The sequence below is a fragment of the Aulonocara stuartgranti genome (assembly GCF_965226115.1).
Source record: "Aulonocara stuartgranti genome assembly, chromosome: 20".
Lineage (NCBI taxonomy): Eukaryota > Metazoa > Chordata > Actinopteri > Cichliformes > Cichlidae > Aulonocara > Aulonocara stuartgranti.
This window is the reverse complement of record NC_138956.1, coordinates 24,104,749-24,117,158: the sequence shown is the minus strand read 5'-3', so window position 1 is coordinate 24,117,158 and position 12,410 is coordinate 24,104,749. Positions and strand designations below refer to the sequence as shown.

General features: G+C 40.5%; 1 protein-coding gene across 6 annotated transcripts in view; it reads right to left on the bottom strand.

Moving 5' to 3' along the window:
- LOC309697259 (uncharacterized protein) overlaps window positions 1-12,410 on the bottom strand; it is a 36,814-nt gene that overhangs the window by 5,306 nt on the left and 19,098 nt on the right. Inside the window, exon 1 of one of the 6 annotated variants that reach the window (XM_082519026.1) lies at window positions 11,427-11,917. The exons of 3 other annotated variants lie outside the window; for them this stretch is intronic. The gene's annotated coding sequence lies outside the window, so the exon portion shown is untranslated. Of the gene's footprint in view, window positions 1-1,033; window positions 1,420-11,426; window positions 11,918-12,410 lie in introns of those variants that run through there. 2 more of the 6 variants (XM_082519025.1, XM_082519030.1) reach the window with 2 other exon arrangements.

Sequence of the window (12,410 nt, the reverse complement as noted above, 5' to 3'; positions counted from 1 at the left end):
CTTAATCAGACGTTACGTAATCTACAGACATTTTCAATGTGCGTTCATCTGAGCTGTTAATATTTATGTTCACAATAATTTGTTAAATTCATTGACTTAAAGTTTTATTGGTTTCTTCAATATGCCAAAAAAGCCTTTTTAGAAAGCAATAAAATAAACCTAAAAACAAACATCAAAATCAACAAAGTATTCAAAGGCTTTCTTATGTTTTTTTTTTCTATAGCAGAATTTCATTAAACAAGCACTTGTCTAGAATCCAGATGTCTTAAATAATAAAAAAAAAAATTGGCTTCAGCTTTTGTCCTCATATGACTCTTATACTCTCGCCATCTTGACAGTCATTATGAAAAAGGTTGTCAAAATAGACCGAATATAAACTTGCCAAAAAAAAGTACAAGAAAACAAAGAACACAATTGTACATGTGGAGGAGTTTGCAGAGAAATGTCAGGTTCTAACAGAATACTCCTACACTGTGCAGACATGCACACAGAGAGTTGGAATTTAGCTGGAGCTACTGTTGTTGTAACATTTAAATATATCAAAAGCGTCCGATCAAAGCCATAATGATGTTACATGTTCCTTCCAATTAGGGATTCCTCAGTTTTTTGCATGGCTTTGTAACAATATATGCAATTAATAAATGCAAGTGTGTCTCATTTTCACTACAACTTATAAAATAATCCATAAATGTTCTTTTTATTACATTGAAATGCAAAATGCTTACATTTTCAACTTCTGAACAACTTCAAAATTTGACATGTACATTTGCAGTGCTCTTCCTCGTCCCGCCTTTTCTCTTCACACATTACTCAGGAGTAATGTCCAACATCAGAAAAACAGAACTGCTAAATTTTGGTTGCTACTTTTGCCTACTTTGATATTTCGCCTATTTTTTTTTAAATAAAGAAACATCAAACAATAGTTCCATCATTCTAACTGCAACAAAAACACATGTAATAGGTGCTCTTATCCAAGGAGAAGACAGACAAGTTGATGGAGTTGCAAGTTGTTGTGACTTGATGTCACACTGACCTTACAGCAGGCTAAGCAGACATCCCGGAGTTGGCAGTCATTCATATTGTAGTCCTCCCAGAGGGTCAACCCACTCCTCAGCTCCTTAATGTGCTACACTGCTTCTCCAAAGCACTACAGCCAGTTACAACACCCGCAGATATCAGCAGCTTCCAGCTACACACTGCCTCTGATCTCTGTACGCATGAAATAGCACCAGCGAGCCCACCAAACTGAGGGAAAAAACTGAGAGCCTGCTATCCGTCTGTGTCTGTTGTGTATATGAGTACGTGTGTGTCAAGTGAGTGTGTATATGCTTGTGTGTGCAAAGGGCTGAGGAAATGAGTAATATCTAGCAGTGAGAAACATGTCTGCTATGCAGAGCCACACAGGCAGACCAGTTGCTGCTGCCGCCCACTTGCTTTAATCACTGTGAGGGATACAAACATGCATACACTTATATACACACACGCATACACATATATGTATACATTGTATACATATTTATATTTATATATGTGTGTGTACACTTATATAAATATATATATGCACACACAATCGAGGATGCAGCCCATATAGATTATATACTGCACACCCAATCTTAAATGCATAAAATAAAATAAAATAAATCAGTAATGAAAATCATTCATCTATACGTGTGAACATATTTCAGAAGACATACTGCCACATTAAAGTAAGGGAGGGATAAAGGGGAGGCAGAGACTGTTGAGAGACAGGGAGGGACGTGGTAGGAGGCTCATCCTACACACACTCTCAGACTTAGGCTTTTGCTGCTGCTTCTGACTCAAAACTAAACCTCACATCCATCAAGCGCGCACACACAAATACACACACACAGACACACACACACACAATACTTGTTCTTTTTTGTTTATCTGTAGTTTCATCTGAATTTGTGTCCTTTGTTCTCATCAAAGCACTTTATGGCGAACCTGCTTGTTCAAAGAGCTTTTATGAATACATTTGATTTGACTTCATATGTATGCACACACACACACACACACACACACACACACACACACACACACACACACACACACACACACTCATACTCAAGCTCGTACGCTAACAGGAGCACTGCAGGAGAGCTCTGAATGATTTGCTTCAGTGATTCAGTCGATACAAGTGAAGTGTGTTGGTATAGCGGGTATGGCTTATTAGGACTGTATCGGCGCGAGCAGTGTATTTCATTCACAGCGAGAAATCAAAAACCTGTCAGTGATAAAGCCTTCTGAAAAATAATAAACAGGCCCTGCACTGAAAACGCAATACTATGCAAATAACCCTGTCTGATTCTCGTCAAAGAAACAGGGCCAAACCTCATCTCAAACAAGCTTATGTTAATTATCAGCACAAAATTGCGATTCAGAAACAAGAACATAAAGTGGAGCACAAGAGAAAAAAGGATTTAATGAAGCAATCAAATCATTATTCACGGTTAAGTGAAAAAAAGAAATCTTTCTGTTCCTTTACAGTTTTATAAGCAAACCATTTGTACCCACCAACAGCACATCAGAAGTTAATCTTGTCTAACTTCTCATCTTCAAAGAAATGGAAAGCTAATCAGACAAGTAGGTGTGTGTTCAAAAATCAGCCTAAAGGCCACATTAAAACAATCTCAGAGTCAGGCGACAACTGCCAAGTGCATCTCCTCTGACATTTAGAAAACATTACTTGTATTTTTTTTTCAAAGTGAAAATGATGTGCATCGAGGTTGTGTGGGCATGAGTGCTGTCTGCTAAAGCAATTGTTAAATTTATGTGGGTTATTTGAGTATCACAATCATATCACAAGAGACTGTAGGTAAATTCATGAGGCGGTGCAGATTAAGAACAACACGGCATATATTAGGACTTTAAATGAAACTAAATTTTACATTAAAAATAAAATAGAAAAAAATATTTTGAAGGTAATTAGATTTTTTTTTATTAGGTAGACTGCTCCACTAGGCCATAATGAATAAAGATAAAATATACCAAGTATAGTAGGAACAAAGGTAGTTCACAAACAGAACATAATTTGCAGTTGTTAAAAAAAGCTGTATTACATTATGTTTATTTTATAATTGTTTCTCACTTGTCTTGCATTTCTTTCCAACCCATTTTTATGACAGCGGGAGCAGTAATTATAACAAGAGCTATGAAGAAATACTCAAAATCCATAGTTTATCTTGCAAAACTATATTTATGGTGATGGACATGGACATAAAATCTGAATCACAAGTCCCTGTGTCGCTGTTTACATAAAAGAAACTTAAATGTAGCTGTGCATTTGCACTTTTTTCTGATCTAGAGCAATAATTAAATATGCACTTTTTTTCTATGGTGTATCACTTTCAACAGTGCAAAGTTACACATTACTGTATGTGGGAGATTGACTGGAATGGATTCGCACTTACGCCTTTACCGCTTGCACTGTAACTTGTTGGCCAATCATTGCAATAGAAAAGAAAGAAAAGAAAAAAGATGAAACGGTTTTATGGCACTGCATATCACAAAGAAGAAGAAAAAAAAACCCATCGTGGCAGATGCCTGCAGAGGCAGGATAACACATTCCAAAAGATTTGGTTTTCGGCAATGCATTGCAAGGGGACGTATCTGTTGTGATTTGGATGAGAGGCTGTAGCCCGACAGACAGAAATGACAGAAGGCGTATAAAAATTGCTCTGTAATTTACCATAAAGCACTGCACGAACATTTCCACTTATTTTTACATTTTTTAAATATATATTTCCTTTGTGCTAGTCAGTACCGTAGAAGAGTGTGGTATTTCTTGTATGTGTAGCAAAGACATAATAAAAAAAAAGAAAAGAAAAAATAAAATGTACGGAAAATAAGTCTCACAGATTTTGAAAACTGGTTCAATTATTTTGCAAAGTAGACTTATTCATTATACTTTACTAATACTACTATAGGTTGCTAATAATTACACATACCATATTACATATAAGTGACATATGTAAGTGACTGACAAGATAGCAAGCAGCAGGCAGTTGTAAATAATGATTTACAAGGGTGTGCCAAGGCCCTTCTAATCAGTTAAAAGAGTGACAAATTGCCTTTCTGATGTGACGAGACGAGATGTGGAGGCTGAACGAATAGTTTTGAAAATTTCAACTTTGAAAAATACACAAAAGCAACCAATTTCTAAAACAATGGCTGATTTACTGTACCTTTATTTCATATATATATATTTTTTATTTCAATAAATTGGATGATTATGCAAGATAACTTGCCGCTTAAATAAAAGATTTTAAACTAAAATCAACAAAGCCAGGTCAGTTAGCAGATGCAATACTTTCATATTGGGAAAAAAAAAAGGAAATAATTTAAATGTTCAGGTGTAAATAAAATCATATGAACACAGTCAGCTTTTATATGAAACACTATTCAGTATTTGATAGACATTTACACGTAATAGCCCAGTCATAGTGAAAGAAATAGGACTGGGTTCATCACTGGGTATTTACTATGACAGAGGTATAGAAATGACTGTTGTCTTCTACTTATGTAGCACGCTTTGAAATTCAAGCAAATTCAAACGTATATATACAAATATTAACACAACAAACACACTGCGTGTTAATCATTTATGGTGCTATGATAGCACTAAGGCGTTTGGTGTACTCTTCCTCAGTCTCTTCTGTTTCTGCTTGTCTCACTCTCTAGCTTTGCACTATTTAATCTGTCCATCTCACACACACACACCTACACACACACACACACACACACACACACACACACACACACACACACACACACACACACACACACACGGGGTCAGGCCAAGACGAGAAAGGTCAGATGAGTCAGACTACATCCAACAAACCGTAGCAGGAGTGTAAAGTACCATGAGGGGTTAAAGACCTCTACAGTTGAGGATTTAGAGAGCATGGGACATTTTACTTTTTTTTACATTTTTTTTTAAGAAAATGACATTTAGTGTGGGGGTTACCCACCCCCAACCAACCCCCACCTCTCCCTCATCCTCATGTGTAGCCTTGTATTAAGTATCCGATCACGTTTCAGGCTGGGTAGAAGATCTATGATGGACGTCTGATGCAGCAGAAATTTGTTGCTGAATGTAACAGATCAGAACAAAGGGAAGAGAAGAGGAGACAAGAGAAGAAGATGTGGGGGGGAGAGGAAGAGAGAGAGAGAGAGAGCGAGAGAGAGAGACTTTATATTTATATAAACTTTGTTTTGATTTGCACCCACCATTCCCTTTAAGTCAAGCACTGGACAGGCAATGGGATGGTTTTTAATGGATTAAAACCACACCATCACATCGCAACTGATCCACTGGATCCCCTTTGCTGTAGGGGTCAAGCGTCTTGATTAATTTGTAGACCAGTTAGCAAACATTCTCATTCGTTATAATTTTCTCATTTATTAGGATGAGCTGTGGTGGTAGAGTAAGGTTGAGGTGTGGGATGGGAGGGGTGGGTTGTGGGGGGGAGTACTACTAGCTTTGTGCAGCAGATTACTCTACAAAAAGCCAGGCTAAGCTGATAAAAGGACACGGTGATACGGGCTTGTTGGGCAAAACGCCAGGTCAGCCTTCAGGGCACTGACCCATTCTTCAGCAGGATGAGCCAGCAGCCCTGCCCGCAGCAGGTTCATCATAATGAAGATCAGATTATGGCTCAGGAGTTACTATTAACACCCCTACACACACACACACACACACACACACACACACACACACACACACGCACACACGGCAGGCTCCATGTACACAAAAACGTGCATGCAAAGAGTCATAAGACTGATTCTTTGTTCACTTATGACAGCTGTGTACACCTCATAGCTGCATAAAGTAATAAATATATTGCTATTTTTTTTTTGTATGAATAAGATCAACAGTCCAGCAAAAATAAACATCACATATAAACTCCTAAACATGACAACTGAAAATACAACTGCTGAAGATTGCAAGAGCAGAGTTAATAGGAGGAGAGTATGGCAGACTACAATGTGAAGTCTGTAATGTATTGCTGAGTTAATCCCTGTGAATCCTAACTGGTACGGCCTAAGGCAGGCTTAGTATAGTTCTGGGAGGAAATCCCCCTATGTAGTGGTACAGGCCATTAGCCCCTAGGGTATAAATAGGGCAGCTATTGCTCCTTAAGCTGGCTTTTACGCAATATCAGTTAAAAATATGACTTGACTAATTACATGCAGGTCAGCCAGTCAGCAGAAGCAAAAAATTCTCCACCTCATGCTCCTCTTTCTTTGACCGTGGTGGCCTGCTGCTGTCTGTCTCTCTTTACTTCTGTAAATACTTCAGTGTGCACTTCACATACAAGTGTGCACACATGGGTCAGCGCGAAACAACTTGACAGGTATTCTGCAAATCTTGTGGCTGACATTCTCTGGGGCGGGTGTCATGCAATTGTCATTCATTGACATTTAAAGCGTCTGCTGATGGAAGTTTCATTTTTGCATTTTTCCATTGTCTCAGTGTGATCATTTGCCTATAATGTAGCATCTACACCACATATGCTTTCAACCACCAAGTACTTAGTTTGGTTTCAATTTCTAGGCATCAAATAGTTCACAAAGATATAAAAACACACAAAACAAACACCAACTGACTAGTGTTTGTCAGATGAAAACAATTCTTATGCAATAGCAGTGATGTCACGCATTGCAGATGCACAGTCATGCTTTGGTATTTTCCATCATGGGCCTCACAGGCTCCTTTTTCTTTTAACTTAGATCTCCAACTTCTTATGTACATTCTCTCACAGGTAGAACAGTCAGAGTTTTGGAATTTGTGAATTAGTGACATGATTAACCCGACTCAGAGCCCTTCATCCAAGCCGTACTCTCACACTATGAAATCATCAGCTTACGAGTGGGGTGGAGGCGGGAGAATAGGGGAAAGCCAAAGGGAGGGTGATGAAGTCTGATGGGGTGAAAAGAGCTTGAAAGGGAGAGGACAAGTGTCTGTGTGTGTGCGTGTGTGTGTGTGGCTGAAGAGGAGGGGGATTACTTTTCATTCCAAAGTTTTGTTGTTTTTGGCATTGTCCCCTGGCGACTGCCACTCAAACTGGGTTTCTGTTGGTTGTCTGGTTTAGCAGCAAAAATGTCAGCAAGCTGTAAGCAAACATAGTGATGACATCTCCATGGAGAGAGCATGGCCAGGTCTCCTGTTGGTAGCTTAAGTGCCATTCATTTTCAGAGAGACTGTCTAGACTGGCTTCACATATACTGTCTAGAGTACCTTTATCCCTGCTGGTATTCAAGGCAACATTGCTATACACTGCCATTATTGCTATTGCTGTACAACCCCTCCCACACCAAATCTGCCAACCAGCCACACACGGTCACAGTCATTTACTCAACACATGCTTATTCAGTTTGTTATAGAGGGTGCTGCAAATTATATCGAAATATGATTGAGTGGGCTTAATGCTTCGTTTCAAAATGAATACAAGGAAAGTCCCAAATCCACTTGAGAGAGAACCTTTATCACCCATCAATTTGATGATGTCTGCTCATAAAAAGAAGATAAATTAAATTAGTGAAAGATGCTTTGATGAGTTATTTTAATATTCTCCAAGACCAAAGGGGGGAAAAAAGAGACGAAATGAGTAGGAAGAGTGCTCGGATAGAAAAGGTAATATACATCCCACTTTCGGATAGGGTTTAAGGTCACTATTGATACAGGATGTATCAGATGTTACACCTTCAGTACAGTGACACCAAAGCCAATACTGTGCATTCTATTGTTTGTGCACACCGGGTCTGTCTGAGGGAGCAATTTTACTTGCACGGGCTTCAGCAGGCAGAACGGCAGGCTTGGCTAAAAAACTGTGGGTGTTAGTGGTGGGTGGCCCGGTTGAAAGGTCACTGACCCCTATTGTAGATGAAGTGTGGAGGAGTAGGAGAACATACTGCTTGATCATACACAAGGGTTAGCATGTCAAGGCCAAGGAAAACGATCTGTATATATACAAAGAGCAAGAACAGACTTGGATAACCGGCAGATTAAATATGTAAGTTTGCTTTTGACCACACACATACACTGGTTTATAAGCATATACATATCTTCAGTTAACATAAAAAATAAGCAGATTCAAATGGAGATTCATCGATGAAATGCCACTCCCTGCACCTTCATCTCTTAGGACACACTGATCAACAGGTGTGCTGTCACCTTAAAGCAGTCTGGCACAGTGTCAACTGTATTCAAACACTTGCCTGTGTTTGGGATTATTCATCACACACTCCTGGCTCCTCTGCTGAGCTCCCAAGCCAATTCTCATACCATTCCAATTGTGGGAGTGCTGATCTTGGAACAGCAGACATGCAAGTCCCTTTGACTGACTAAAAATGGCACAAATGAAGAACTACTTCATAATGAAATAAAGTTCACAGAATAATTACCTAATGTCGCAGCTTCTCTTTTCACTATGCCTCCTAAATTAGACGCTGTATGAGTTTATAGTAGGACAGCACTAAGGTGACTCCCTGTCCATTCCTTGAGAGGACATGCAAGACTGGCAAAGACACGCAAGCTTTTGTATGCCAATAGGTGTGACTTGGAGTGACAATGAGGGTGATTATTCCTCACACATCGTGCCTGAATGTTTTCTTGCCTTCTAAGTTCCTGAAAATAAACTTGTTAAACAAAATTAAAAAGAAAATGAACGCATAAATGAGGTTACGTGGAGTTAGGTAAACTCAGACACTTGCTAAAATACTGCATCCACGATGCGCTTCACTGTGTTCAAGACAGAATTTTCCCCTTTTAAATTCAGCCTTAAAAGTGACTCGTATATATGAGCAACATATGATTTCTTTAATCATGTCTCTGCATGAATTTACACTTCATTCTGTAAGTTTTCCCTTTTTGTGCCTTTCACTTTCAGTCTCCTTACCCCACCCACTCTATGTCTTCCTCTCCGTCTTTCCCTCTCACTCATCTGGGTAGCTGTTTGAGAGCATACACTCAACGTGGGTGGGAGTGCTAGAGTAGAGTATATGACTGTTAACACAAGGTGCAGGGTGTGTGTGTGTGTGTGTGTGTCTGCCTGTCTGCGTGGTGCTGTAGGTGGAGAGGCACAGCAGGGCGTGAAGGAGCGCTGTGATAATGACAGGCCATGCATTATATAACATGCAGATTGCATAAGGAGAAGATTATTTTGGGTCCAGATATTGAGGATGTATAAGTAATTTTTTTCTTTTTTACGTGGGTGTATAGCACTATGCGCACCTCTAAGTGCACGGATGTGCGTTTGTGTTGAAATGTTCTGAAATGTACTCACTTTTGTGGTTTCTTTCGAGGAGTGTGTGGGTGTTAAGTAAACTAAAGTGTATTATGTGTTTGTAAGAAGGGGGCATGAATGTTTTCAGATTTCTTTCATAGCTATCTGCATATCAAAACAAGTATGTGGGAATGTTGGCACATTTGTGTACAGTGTGCATAAGGGTGTCTTTATTGCAAGCTCCCACTCATTATCACTTTTAGACTTCAGAGAGATCCACTTGGAGGAAAAAAAAGGGTTGAGTCTCCCTGTTGGGTGAAAACCTTGTAACTTCCAGTTTTGATGATTTTCGTGTTTGAGCTTGTGTTAAAAGAACACGCGCTCCTCTGTGGACTGCACAAGTTTTATGACTCTCTCACAGTCACTCAGTCACAAGGTTATGGTCCTGCAGGATGTGCTGTTTGGAGTCACAGAAGTGAGGCAGCACAGATACAGTCTCCGTGTGCCACTGCCTCGTCTGTGCGCCTCGCTCCATGCATGAGTGTGCCCCTGTAAAAATAGACCTCTTAAAGGGCCAGCAGCCACTCAACCCTCTCCCACAAGAGGCCTGTTCTCCTCTGCATGGTGACAGTACTCTAAGAAACATGGCATGGGAGAACATGCTGTATTTCTAATTCAGCCCACAGAGAAAAGTTGTATTTCTCTTTCCCAAAATATATATAGAACCATCGCTACATTCAGTTTGCCTTTACATCATTCATAAGGGCACATCTCTGTACACTGGAGTATATCATAGAGCCGTAGGCTTTGACTTGTTAAGTTGCTATAACACAAAATAAACACGGGAGATCTGGGTTTTGAAAACACCCATTTACAACTAGAGCCCTGCTCTGGCATGAACCTGCACTGATACACCAGAGGATCCCTGCTTCAAATTGCAAATGACAAATTCAAAGCAACGATTGCACCTTGTAGATGAAACTCACGTTCCTTTCAGAAACAAGCATCTCTCAAAGCAATCACACTGAGACATAAGACTTCCTGTACACTCCAGCAAATCACCCTCATAATTGAAGTAAGTAAATTAAGTCGATGGGGACAAATGTTATATGCTTCCCTTCAATCACATCTGTAGCTGAGAATTGTTTGAACCTGTGAAATGTTCCTTTATGCAGCATATGGGATGTCACCACAACAGAAGGACAGTGCTTGATGTAGCAGAAATAGATACACAGAAATGATAACTGTGCACACTGGTGGAGTATGAGTCTCCCTCTATCTCTATCTCGAATGGGAAAGAAATGAGGAGGGAGCAGTCAATAATGGAACTACAAACTGGCTCACATGTTCTGTGCTTTCAAGAGGAAAACACAGAAACAGAAAAAATCGAAGTCTTTGACTAAGTAGACTTTTGAAGTTAATTAAAAAAAATAAAAGGGACTTTATAAGTTCTTCCAGTGAATAATTATAAAGCATCTCTTACACTGCTTGAATAGGAACTTAGATCACAGATGCCTAATGCACCTGCCTTTGATTGCATGAGCTCTTTCCTAGACTTGTCCCCAACATCTGCAAATCTTTTCCCCCCTCTACTCCTCCTCCATCATTCCCTTTCTAAATTTTCCCCCACATGGGCTAACCCCACCCTCACCAATATTATACCCATCCCTCCCAATTTAAGTGGGCTCCTCGAGGGCCCCCTTGCTATCTCTGGACCAAGGCTATTTAAGCCCACTGCTCTAATTCTGAAAGCCCTGATCTGCCGTCTGAGGCTGAGTGATGAACCTCCACCTCTCTCACTCTGTCTGACTCCATCTTTCTCACACACTCCTCTCTGGATCAGTCACACTCTCCCTCTTGTTCACACGCTCTCTGTTATTCTCTTCCACGCACACAAACACCCACACACATAGGTGCTGACTTACATGAGTCTGTACAACATGCTCATTCACATGCACGCACACACAAACAATTGAAACACATTTTCTAGCTATAATCAGATTAGCTTACTCTCAGAATACATGCACCTACAGTAACTCATGAACCAGTTTTTTCGGGGCAATCGAATCACACAGCCCAGTCTGTTTATCCTGTCACTCGAAGTTGCCAACACACCTGTGCTCTCTCTCTCATACACACACGCGCGCACTCAGAGGAGGAAGCAGTGTGGTCACATACCTTGCCGGGTGCCTTTGCGTAGCAGGTATCAGAGAGTTTACTCATTGGATCAGGCGGCAGCAGGCACGTAGGAATATCCAGTTTTGACACTGCGAGTCTCTTCCTCCTCTCTACTGCTCAGCCTTCCCTCCCTTCATCCTATTCCTGCCTCTCCTCCTTCTCACTTTCTAAACGCCTCTTTGCTCTCTCTCTCTCTCTCTGAGTGAGTGTGCTCTCTGTCTCTCTCTTGCTTGATCTCTCCAACCCCCTCCTTCCCTCTCTCTCTCCTTCTCTCTTTCTATCTCCTTGCTAGCACACACCTTGTATATATCTCACTGTTATAACTTCAGTCTACAGTCATCCCCTCAGTAAGTCTCTCTGACACACAGCAACATTTAATAACTTTTTCTTTCCCCTGCCTAACATGCTCTCTGTCACTCTCTCCCTCGCTGGGAGTGTATAATTAGACAGAGCTCAGTGGTAATACAGTCAGGCTCATTGTGGGAGCCTTAGCGTTGCTGCTCATGTTTGGCTGATAGCCCAGTGGCTTCACTCATTAACCTCCCTCGAGCTGCAGAATGGACCGGCCCACAAGCTGTGCTATTTGCTGCAACACCTCAGCCTCTTAGCCCATCAGCCAATCACAGTCAGCGTGGACAATAGAAAAGGTGTGCTTGCTGGGCACACAGTACTTGTAGGTGAGACAGCTAAACATAATCACTAAGTATTGACATGCTGTGACAGATGAAGTGTAATACCAGCTGTCCAGATCTGACACACTGAGAGTTTCGTCATAGTCATAACAAGTCAGTTCTCTTTTTAGCGTAATCACTTGTTCATGATCTGCGTGCAGTGCCATCATGTGCTTTTCTTTCAAGCGTGAAACCACAAAAGACCACTCACACGTCTTATTGCAAAATCACTGAGGTATGGGAATGTCCTGTGTGATGTAGCAATAAGTCATATGCTTTTCTTTACTGTACTGTGTGCTCCACTTCCCATAAC